At 40.0% G+C, this 11,245-nt stretch overlaps 1 protein-coding gene across 6 annotated transcripts in view; it reads right to left on the bottom strand.

Moving 5' to 3' along the window:
• Window positions 1-11,245, bottom strand: part of Tbl1xr1 (transducin beta like 1 X-linked receptor 1) — a 138,390-nt gene that overhangs the window by 78,757 nt on the left and 48,388 nt on the right. The gene's annotated exons all lie outside the window — the stretch shown is intronic.

Raw genomic sequence — 11,245 nt, 5'->3', positions numbered from 1 at the left:
AGCATTTGAGCATCCGGCATGTTAAATAGAAACAACAAGCTAAGAAAAAACGCCTGCCACAATGCAGGTACCAACTCCTAGACCCAGGGCATAGGGCAGTTACTATAGCTCCAGGCAGTTCTTGGCCAGCCCCACAGTGTATAAAGCTCAGAGACCAGAGGGGGACAGAGCCAGCAGCCAGTGCAAAGCCCTGCAGAGAGTTCAAAGTTTGGCTCAGTCAGAGGACGCAACAGGTGCATAGTAAAAAAGGTTGACTGGAAAAGCAGGGTGGGGGTTGGAGGTGGACTGACGACACCACATCAACCTCTAAAAGGGTTACTGTTTATTTTCAAAAGTATGTAGGTGCATAAGAAAATGAGTATACAGAGTCAATGAAAAATAGTTTAAAAATAATAAAGTCTTCAAAGAAAAAGAAAGGTATTAAAAAGGGGAAAGCCATGTAAAAACAGGAAATACACAGGGAGTCTGTACCCTCTAAGGTGCTGTGATGACTGGATTTTTTGAATGCTTATGAGTGAATGACAGCTGCTAAGAGACAATGGATTATAAATTCAAAAGGTGCTGAATTAAAGCCTATATACTTTAGTGATACCTTAACTTTAAAATGGAATTCAGAAAATGTATCGTATTAGGGGAGAGGTTATGCTTTCGTTTCCACAAGAAACAAAAGGTTGTGGAATCCTTCATGGTTAACAGAGATGAGGTCTGATCAGGGGAGAACCCGTGAAAATCCTGGCCGTAGACATAAAGAAATAAACAAAGAAAAATTACAAGACAATCTACATACATACTGATACCTCTGAACAGGAAGAGTTCTGAGACTGGACAATAAATACTACAACTGTTTTCCCGAGATTTGATCATTATCTCAATTTTCTCAGAATCCTCTAAAGATACTTTCATCTCCAAACAACAGGAAGCAGTCTAGAGAACACTATGTCCGCATTCTCAAGAGGTTGGGTGAGTGGTTTCTGATCATTTGTTGGGTTATGGATGTTTGTCAGCCTTTAGCGGGGGATAAAGAAATATAGGATAAAAAGAAAACTATTAACATCAAATATTTTGTATTGATAGGGTTTTTGAAAAGTTACTGGTTATATGTGTGTTTCTAATCTTGTTTGTGATGCTGTGTTTATGCAGCTCATTTAAAATTATAAAGTATAGAGGCTGTTCTAACACCCACCCCCACCAATCAGACCCTGTAAGCTATAAGTCCTACTCCATCCCCAAACCCATCTATTTCCCATGACCTCAAAGGAACTCTGATGCACAGACTGCAAACTGCACAGAGCAGACCAAGAGATGGGTGATCAGCCACCCAGCTGGACGCCCAAGTCTCTAGGCCCTAGGTACCCAGGCAAAACCACAGGTCCCTACCCTACCAGCCTCAGCTGACTAGCCAGCTAGCAGGCAACCCTCCTGCAGGAAGGCTACACCAACAAACCTCCTATCAATCAGTCCCACTCTGCCCTCACACTCACCCATCCCTGGAGATTTCAGTGGCTCCAGGAGACACAGACAACAACTGCAACAAATGGTCCAAAAGAGGATCCCTGAGACAAAGACACCGGCTTTAAGAACTGAACCAAGAGGCAGACACTGCCGGCACCAACTGCAAGAAGAGATGGGTAGGTGCCAATGCAAGAATTTATTCCACAACATAAAAAGTAACATGGTTAACACAAGAACCCAGTGGTCAAACAACAGGAAGACCTGATCATCCTAACCCAGAAGCAGCAGAAAAAAGAAAAACAACCTTAAATATAACTTTATGAAGATGATAGAGACCCTTAAAGGGAAATGAAAAAATCCCTTTAAAAAATGGAGAAGACAAACAAAAAATTGGAAGAAATCAATAAATCTCTTAAAGAAAACCAAGAAAAAACTATTGAATAGGTAAAACAAAGTTCAAACAGTACAAGACTTGAAAACTGAAATAAAGGCAATAAAGAAAACACAAAACTAAGGAATTCTGGAAATGGAAAATCTAGGTAAACGAAGAAGAACTATAGATGGAATCATAACCAACAAAATACAAAAGATGGAAAACAGAATATCAGGCATTGAGGATACGATAGAAGAAATAGATTCATAGGTCAAAGAATATATTAAATCCAACAAATTCTTAGCACAAATTATCCAAAAATCTGAGACACCATGAAAACACCAATCCTAGAAATAATAGGGGATAAAAGAACTAGCTCAAAGGCACAGAAAACATATTCAACAAAATTGTAGAAGAAAACTTTCCCAACCTAAAGGATATGCCTATGAAGGTATACGAAACCTGCAGAACACCAAATAGACTGAACAACAACAAAAAATGCCCTCGCCATATAATAAAAACACTAAACATACAGAATAAATAAAGAATATTAAGAGCTGCAAAGGAAAAGGGTCAAGTAACATATAAAAACAGACCTATCACAGTTACGCCCAACTTCTTAATGGAAACCCTGAAAGCCAGAAGATCCTAGACAGATGTGCTACAGACACTAAGAGACCACAGAACCAAGCCCAGACTACTATATCCAGCAAAGCTTTCAATCACCATCAATGGAGAAAACAAGATATTCCATAGCAAAATCAGATTTAAACAATACCTATCTACAAACCTAGTCTTACAGGAAGTACTAGAAGAAAAAACTCGAGCCCAAGGAAGTTAGCTGCACCCACGAAAACACAGGCAACGGATAACCTTATACCAAACAAATCCTAAGAAGGGAAACACACAAACATTACCACCGAAAAATAACAGAAATTAACAATCACTGGTCATTAATATCTCTTAATATCAATGGACTCCATTCAACTATAACAATATATAGGCACACTTTCTATTACTTATATCCATATATGCGTTCATAAGAAGTATGTAGGGTCACATGTGCTGAGTTCAAACAACTTGTGGGAGTTAGTTCTTCCTTCTAACATGTGTGTCTCAGTTGTCAGGCCAGGGATTCAGAGGCTTTCCCCCACTAAGCCATGTTGCCAGGCTCAGAAATTATATATATAAAATCACATACATAATATGTGAGCTTATTAACTAAATACATATCACATAAAATGACAATGCACGACAATAACTAGTGTGCTTGCATTTCTTCCATACCTGCTAAGCAGAGTTGTGACCTCATTTGAGCATGGTAACTATCAAAAAGAGTAACTTGAAATCTCTAATGTAAACCTGTACCATTACAGAAAAGACAAGGTGGAGGACAGTCTTTAACATGAGCACTCCAACCTTGGAGAACAGATTCTTCTGTTTTTCCCAAAGAATTTTTGGTTTGTTCGTTTGTTTAGTTGCTTTTGGTTTTGGTTTTTCAGGACAGGGTTTCTCTGTGTACTTTTGGAGCCTGTCCTGGAACTAGCTCTTGTAGACCAGGCTTGCCTTGAACTCACAGAGATCTGCCTACCTCTGCCTCTCTAGTGCTGGGATTAAAGGTGTGCCCCCACTGCCTGACTACCAGCAGAGAGTTTCTAAAGTGGTCTTTTATTGGCTTGCTCCAAACAAGCATTGTTTGCCTTCGGAGTTAGGAATGCATGCTGGATATTACAATCATGTTTTCAAAAACAACTTTTGTTGGTGATACAGTCTAGTGCTCTTGATAGGGTTCGCTTGCTCTGCTAGTTAAAGGACTAAAAGACAAGAAAAATCTGAAGCTCAACAGGCACCAGCAGAGATGTCTCTAGCACCATAGACAGAAGCTGCAGTTGAGTTTCTTCCCTTCCAATTACTCTCCAGAACTCAGTCCAATTTAAATTCATGCATCCTTCAAATACTGGCTCCATTAAGAAGTGTACTTACTACTTTAGCAAGATACACACATTAATGAGGGAAAGGATCTATCTTATCTGGTAATTAACATAAACTACATGGCCCAGAAGATCAAGTAGCACCTTTCATCCATGGCTCTGAATCTGGCACTCTTTAGCACCCGAAAAACAAAACTCTCCCAACTGGTGTGTGAGAACTGCAGGGAAAGCAGGGCTGTTGTAATCAAATGACTTAATTTGGGTTTTCACTGCTGTAAAGAAACAACTACTATGACCACAGCAACTTGTAAAAACATCTAATTGGGGCTGGCTTACAGCTCAGATATTGAGTACACTGTTGTCATTGTGAGAAGCAAGGTAACAGGCAGACTGCTGGAGAAGGAGCTGAGAGCTCTCCAACCAGATGGGCAGGTAGCAGGAAGGGCCTGGCTTGAGCATCTGAAATCTTAGAGCCCATTCCCAGTGATACACTTCCTCCAACAAGGCAACACCTACTATTTCAACGATGCTATACCTCCAAATAGTACCACTACCTATAAGACTAAGGGGGCCATTTTCATTCAAACCACCACATCCAACGATCTTTATATCTGACACATCTTTTGATTTTACAAGTGGTTTACAAAATCCATAAAAACAGCAACTAACAAAGAGGCATCCATATTCAGAAACCTAAAATCACAAGCCCCAGAGATATGGAGCTTGAAGGGAAGAAAATGAAGAAAAATCCTCAGCCCCCATGCTAAAAGATACAGAAATGGAGGATAATCCAATTTTTCAATTGATGTGAAGTTAAAATCATAGAGTATTTAGAAAGCTAGCATGCTAATAAGAAAACATACATTCTGCTCATGGAAGACATTAAAGGTCTGCCTGTACTTAGATCAGCATACCAAAATGCACCACAGCCAGAGTTGCTCAGTGCTATGAACATGCTCATTAAGGGTACAGCCAGGTACAGCCAACAGGGCTACAAAGACTAAAATATACACTTGTGATGGTGTAAGATTAATATAAACACTAAGCCTATCTCAAGACATCTAGGAATGCAGATAAAAATTTCACTACTGGCTGAAATAACAGGAAGTGATTCTCCTGAGCTAAGAAGTTTCAAAGTCAGCAAAGAAGCATTCAAACTCCCAAATGTCATGACAGTGCCTTCCAACCCTAGTCAAGTTCAGTCATGTACTTGCCTTAACTCTGGTATACCTGAACAAAATCTCTGATTTAAAATACTGATAACTATCAGTGTGCCCATACTGAAGCCACGGGCTGAAATCTAACATCTCTCAAGTAGGTTTTCAGGTATGAATAAACAGTTATTTGATCGATGGCTCCTGGCATCAAGGGCTTAATGAGGAAGCTGCAAAGGGCAAGCCATTCTTTTCAACAGTGGTCACAGCTGAAAACCCAAGAGCAGATCACCCATCACAAGTACGTAGAAAGGCTTAGTCAATTGTTAATCTCCCCAGTCTCATTACTGAGGTCAAGCAATTAACACCAACAACTAAACCTTCCAAAGCCAATAGCATTTTAAAATAAAAACAGCTTATTCCTCTTGGAAGGGGGGTACTCTTTAACACAAATTCAATTAACAAGACTGCAAAACATTGTGAGAGGGAAGCCACAGAGCAAAAGCATATGCAACACCTACTATGTATGGCTTAGTCTGTAAATGGCGGCACTGGGGGAGCGAAGTTCTGACTAACTCCAGCTACAATCCAGAGGAAAAATATCTAAAGAGCACAATCTATAAATGGGTCTTTGAGGTGGTTTGAATGACAATGGCCCCCTTAGGCTCATAGGCAGTGGCACTATTTGGAGGTGTAGCATCGTTGAAGTAGGTGTGATCTTGTTGGAGGAAGTGTGTCACTGGGAATGGGCTTTTAGGTTTCAGATGCTCAATCCAGGCAGTTGTCTCATTCTCTCCTCCTGCTGCCTTCTGATCAAAATGTAGAACTCACGGCTCCTTCTCCAGCACCATGTCTGTCTGCTTGCTACCATGCTTCCTGAACTGTAAACCTGCCACAATTATTTTTTTTCCCTTTATGTAAGAGCTGCCAAGGTTCTGGTGTCTCTTGACAACAATAGACATCTTTCAAAACACAATCTTTCAAAAACAAAACAAAGGAAAATCTTAATTAGTATAATTTAACAAATTAAATGTAATCACATAGAACTTATCACTAAAAATAACATTTTACTTTTTTATGCCCCTGGACAAAAGCTAAGACCTCCAACATGCTGGGCCACTGATATAATTCTGTCCATCTCTCACTTTCATTCTGAGACAGGGCCCCACGAAGTTACCGAGGATGGCCTCGGGAACTCTGTGTAGTTCAGGCTGCACTTGAACTTGTGATTCTCCTACATCAGTCTCCAAGCAGCATGAATTACAGGCTGCACCATGAGGTCTGACTATTTTTTTACCTTCTTAATCACAAGTACATTATTGTTTTAATTGAAGTCTTTAAAAGTGCACAGGTTCTCCACTGCACATACCCACAACATTGCAAAACAAAAGTTTTCTGTCCAAGAAATTCCAGACTTTGCTCAAAATGAGAATCTAGAATAATCTATGACAAAGGAAAATACCTAAAACTCAACAAGAAAAGACAGATTTTAACCAATCAAAGACTGCTGCACAAAGCTTTTCCTGTTCCAAAGGGCTGGGGGTGCGGCTCAACAGCAGACTGATGGCCAAACTGTGGAAAGCCTTGAGTTCAATCTCCAGCAAAGCCAAAACCAAAACCAAACAAGAACAAAGGAGGAGGAAAGAGACTATTCAAAACCTATCACTTCGAATTAATGTGTGTGTGCACGTGCGCACACACATTCATGATCCACACACACATGATCCCAAGCTTGTTTTGAAAAATGGAGTACTCTGAAGTTGAAGCCTTACTATTAAAATTCAGATTTTCTAACTACTATGCCTGAAAGCTGAGCATCTGCACTCAGCCCACTCAACCAGTATCATCAAAAGAACAATAGGGCTGCAGAGATGGCTCAGGATGGAAAGTACTTGCCATGCAAGCATCATCAGAACCTGTGCTCATTTGGATTTCATAGAAATCCTGTTTTGTTTTGTTTTTTTTTTTTAAAAAAAAAAAAGTGGGCTATGGTGGTGCATGCCTACAGTCCCAGCAAGGTAGAAGGTAGATCCCAGGGACTGCTGACCAGCAAGGTCCCCATGGTCCTTTGTAGTATCTGGGAAACAAGTTTACTCTGCTCAGGGAGGAGGAACAGGCTCTGACATGAACCTTCAAGATGACACATAATAAAGCTAATCAAACGCTGTGTCCTCCCACAGTTCAGTCACTTGAAGCAAAATGTCTCACTTTCCTTGCTCTCATTTCACTATGTGGCACAGTTTATGAGAGGAGGAGCCTTGAGGGGGAAAGCTCAACAAATGTGGGTGTCACCTAGAAGGGAAATGGAAACCCTAACATAAAGCCTAGAGAGTAAGCCAGCGAGCAATCCAGGGCTCAGCCTCCGGGCTAGTACACAATCCTCTCGCTGACTGCAAGTTACTAGACAGCTATAATCAGCTATCTCTTCTCTGGGAATCACCTGTTAACTTCTAATTGGAGGCTCAGGAGCTACTCAAACAAGCTTACCTCTCCTGAAACTCCAGGAAAGCCTGTCTTTCTTTCAGTCTCTCAACCCTGAATGTAAATATGTTAGCCTCGGTTTTTAAGTTTCAATATAACAACTACAGAAACCTACTTTCTGAAAGAATAAAAATTCAGAACCCAATGTGCTTCAGTCTGTTTCCTTCTCAACTAACTGCTACTACGAAGCAACAGGTCCTTATTTACAGCAGGCTTTCCTCAAAGTTTACTGCTTTACCCTCTTAATGAGGGCAATGAGATGTAGGAAAGCTCAAGATCCTTTAAGTGTGGTTAAGTTATTTAAGGTACCAGAAAAATTGTGAAAACGAGCTAGAGGCAGTGAGAAGGTGCTAGCTGGTGCCTGTACCCAGTCCTGGGGAATCTGAGGTATGAATAAGCAGCACTTCAAGCCAGCCTGAGCTGAAAAACAAGATATGGTCTCAAAGGTCAACTATGTCCATGAGAGCCTGTGGTAAAGACAACACTGTGGCACAAGCCAACTTCATATGCATAAGGAATTGTGCATAAAAAAACATCACAATCTGAGCTGGAGGTAAAAAAAAATGAATAAACAACAAACAAACAAATAAAGATCAGCGGGGCATGTCTTTATGACCTGGAATGAGTGAGCGTTTTCTTAAATAGGGTTAAACCCAACAACAAATGGAAAAAAACTGGCATCCCAAGTTCTCAACTCTCTAGTTTAATAAGCATGAGAAGGCAACCCAGGAAGAAGACAGCAGTGAATCCTTCCATAGAGATTTTGTGTCTATAATATATGAAGAAGTTTTACAACTTATTAAGAAAGAAGCAACTTTAAAACACAAGCAGGTTCTCCAGAGTGCACGCAGAGGATCAGCACGCACAGAAAGGAATGCTCAAAAGAAAAAAAAAGAAAGGAATGCTCAGTGCCACTTACCAGAGACTCTATGACCCCAAATGCCCAGCAGCAGAAACACTGAAGAACATGAAGGAGTATGGGCGATCGAAACCCAGCTCCATGCAGCTGGTGGCTGTGGATCCCAGCACACCAGTAGTGGACCCCATGCTGGCAGCTCATCCTTACAATATTAACTGTGTAACAGACAGATGTCATGCTTTTGCAAAAATGAAAATACGCACCAAGATATGTGTCCTGTATGTACACAATATCTACTACTACAATAACATATTTTAAATTCTAGGTGAGGTCATGAATGATATTACCCATTTTTACTCCCAGTATTCGGGAGGCACAGGCCAAGAGGATGTCTGTGAGTCAGTCTGGTATACACATAGAATAATAGACCAGTCAATAAGACCAAGGCTACACAGTGAGACTATATCTCAAAAATAAACAAAATTTTAAAAAAATAAATAAATTCTAAGTGTGAAGGAAAAAGTATACATAATGTGCGCGAGAGAAATGCTGGCAATTTTGTCTTCATGATAATTAAAATAGCTTCTTAAAGTAATCCAATTCTTGCTGGGCGATGGTGGCGCACGCCTTTAATCCCAGCACTCGGGAGGCAGAGGCAGGCAGATCTCTGTGAGTTCAAGGCAAGCCTGGTCTACAGAGCTAGTTCCAGGACAGGCTCCAAAGCCACAGAGAAACCCTGTCTTGAAAAACCAAAAAAAAAAAAAAGTAATCCAATTCTTAGACTTCCAAGTTTAAAAGTGAAGAACTTATCCTTCAGGGTGGTGAGATGGCTCAGCAGGTGCTCACATCTAGACTGATGACCTGGTTCTGACCCCTGGAGCCCATATGGTAGAAAAGAACCCACTTCCTTGAGTTAACCCTCATTGGAGCAATGCTGTAGCATTCATGTGTACATAACATATAATATACACACATCATACACAGAGTATACAAACAATATACACATATACACACACATACAGTATACACACACATACATACAGTATACAGACACATATACACACCAAAAATAGTTTTAAATTTTTTAATGATCTTTTACAAAATTATTCTTCAGAGTGACAAGATTTTATACTTTCATAATGAGCTTGAAAAGAATGACTTTAACAAAAGTATGAAGCAGCTGACAGTTATACTGGCCTGATGAAACTGGTAAACCAGAAAGCACATTTTAAAAGACTATCTGGGCTGGGAACGCCTGCTCCTCTAGAGAGGCCGAAGGCCTGCTGAAGCACAGCTGGTTCCTACCAACAGCATTTCCAACACATTACCAGGACCACCCTCAGGGCTGCCCACTAACACATGAGAAATTGCTGCTTTATTCACAGTAATGTCCTGATCCCAGGAAGGTGCAAGATCAGCTCTTTGCAGTATTTTTGTGTTAGCAGAAAGTTCTTTATTTCTTTAAACGTCTCTTCTAAGAAACATGTCAACCTTTTATAATACAATAGAAATTTAATCAAAAAAAAGAGGCAATTATTTGTCTCTTCTAAGAAACATGTCAACCTTTTGTAATACAATAGAAATTTAATCAAAAACAGAGGCAATTATTTGTTTCTAACACCAGAGGCTTATACTGTTTTTCTCAATGCTGTCTTCTTCACCTGACTTGTTACTATTGACACACCCAAGAGATGCCTTGGGTCCATCCTCCATGATTCCCACAGCTAGAAATAACGCTGCTACTCCTATGAGCTTCACAAAACTTCCCACCTTTAAGCACTTTAAGATCTTGAGAACAATCTGCTTTATACGCTTTGGAATTCCACCTCACCTACTGAACGGAATCTATGCAAACCAGTACTTTAAGAACCTCACAACACTGAAAACTATGCATAGCATACAATTACAGTAATGTATCCTTGATTGCATCCCAGAAGGATAGCAACAAAAAAATGATGATAATACTTGGCTGAGAAATAAACTAAATAAAACCCTTTTCATATGACTGCACTTAACACTGTATTATAACACCAGAATGGGTGGTTCAAAAAAATCTCAATTTAATACACACAACAATTTTTTTCAGTGGGTCAATTAACCTACAGTTCTCTTAAAAACATGCATTTGTGTAAAATAGCAGGGCATTTGCTTTTAAGGTTAATGTGTCATTGACAAGACGTGATGCAATAAATTTCTCTGGGAGGAGCTTGTTAACTTTAATCTGATCACTCAGGAACTAAAGATAGGTAGGTTGATCTATGTAAAATTAAGAATTAAGACCAGCCTGCTGTCTCTCTCTCTCTCTCTCTCTCTCTCTCTCTCTCTCTCTCTCTCTCTCTCTCTCACACACACACACACACACACACACACACAAACACACACACACCCCTATCATTTAATTAAAACAAATAAACACCTTGAGAACCAGGCATGACAGCACATGTCTTTAATGCCAGCAATGAGAAGAGTCAGGAGATCAAGGCCAGACTGAGCTACACAATGATTTCTTAGGCCAGTCAGGATACAGTCCTGTCTCAAAACAGACACCACCTCTTTGTTGTTGCCTGTGTCTCAACAAGCTGCTGCTTGAGTAGCACAGAGGATCAATTTGGATGACCAGATCCCACAAATTCCCTTCAGAACAAGAATCATTCTTTCACAGTATAGCCAATATCACAGAAAGCACAAAAGGTTCAGGAGCCCTAAATGTTTAAAAATTATCCCATTTGCAGTATCATGCATTACAATCACTCCATGACATCTCTGGGTAATGGCTTAATATCTTACCTGCCTGTCTGCCCACTGTAGACTGTGACAGGACATAAGCAAAGGTCTATTATTTACAGTTTTTAAAATACTTTTACATTTTTATTATTGTATATATGTCTATTATTTATAGTTTTTAAGACTTTTTTTACATTTTTAGTGTGTGTGTACGTGTGTGGATGTCAGCGTGGAGGTCAGAGGACAACCAGAGTTAGTTCTCTCCTTCCAC

The sequence above is a fragment of the Microtus ochrogaster genome, chromosome 1 (assembly GCF_000317375.1).
Source record: "Microtus ochrogaster isolate Prairie Vole_2 chromosome 1, MicOch1.0, whole genome shotgun sequence".
In the NCBI taxonomy this organism is placed as follows: domain Eukaryota; kingdom Metazoa; phylum Chordata; class Mammalia; order Rodentia; family Cricetidae; genus Microtus; species Microtus ochrogaster.
This window is presented reverse-complemented; position numbering and strand designations above follow the sequence as displayed.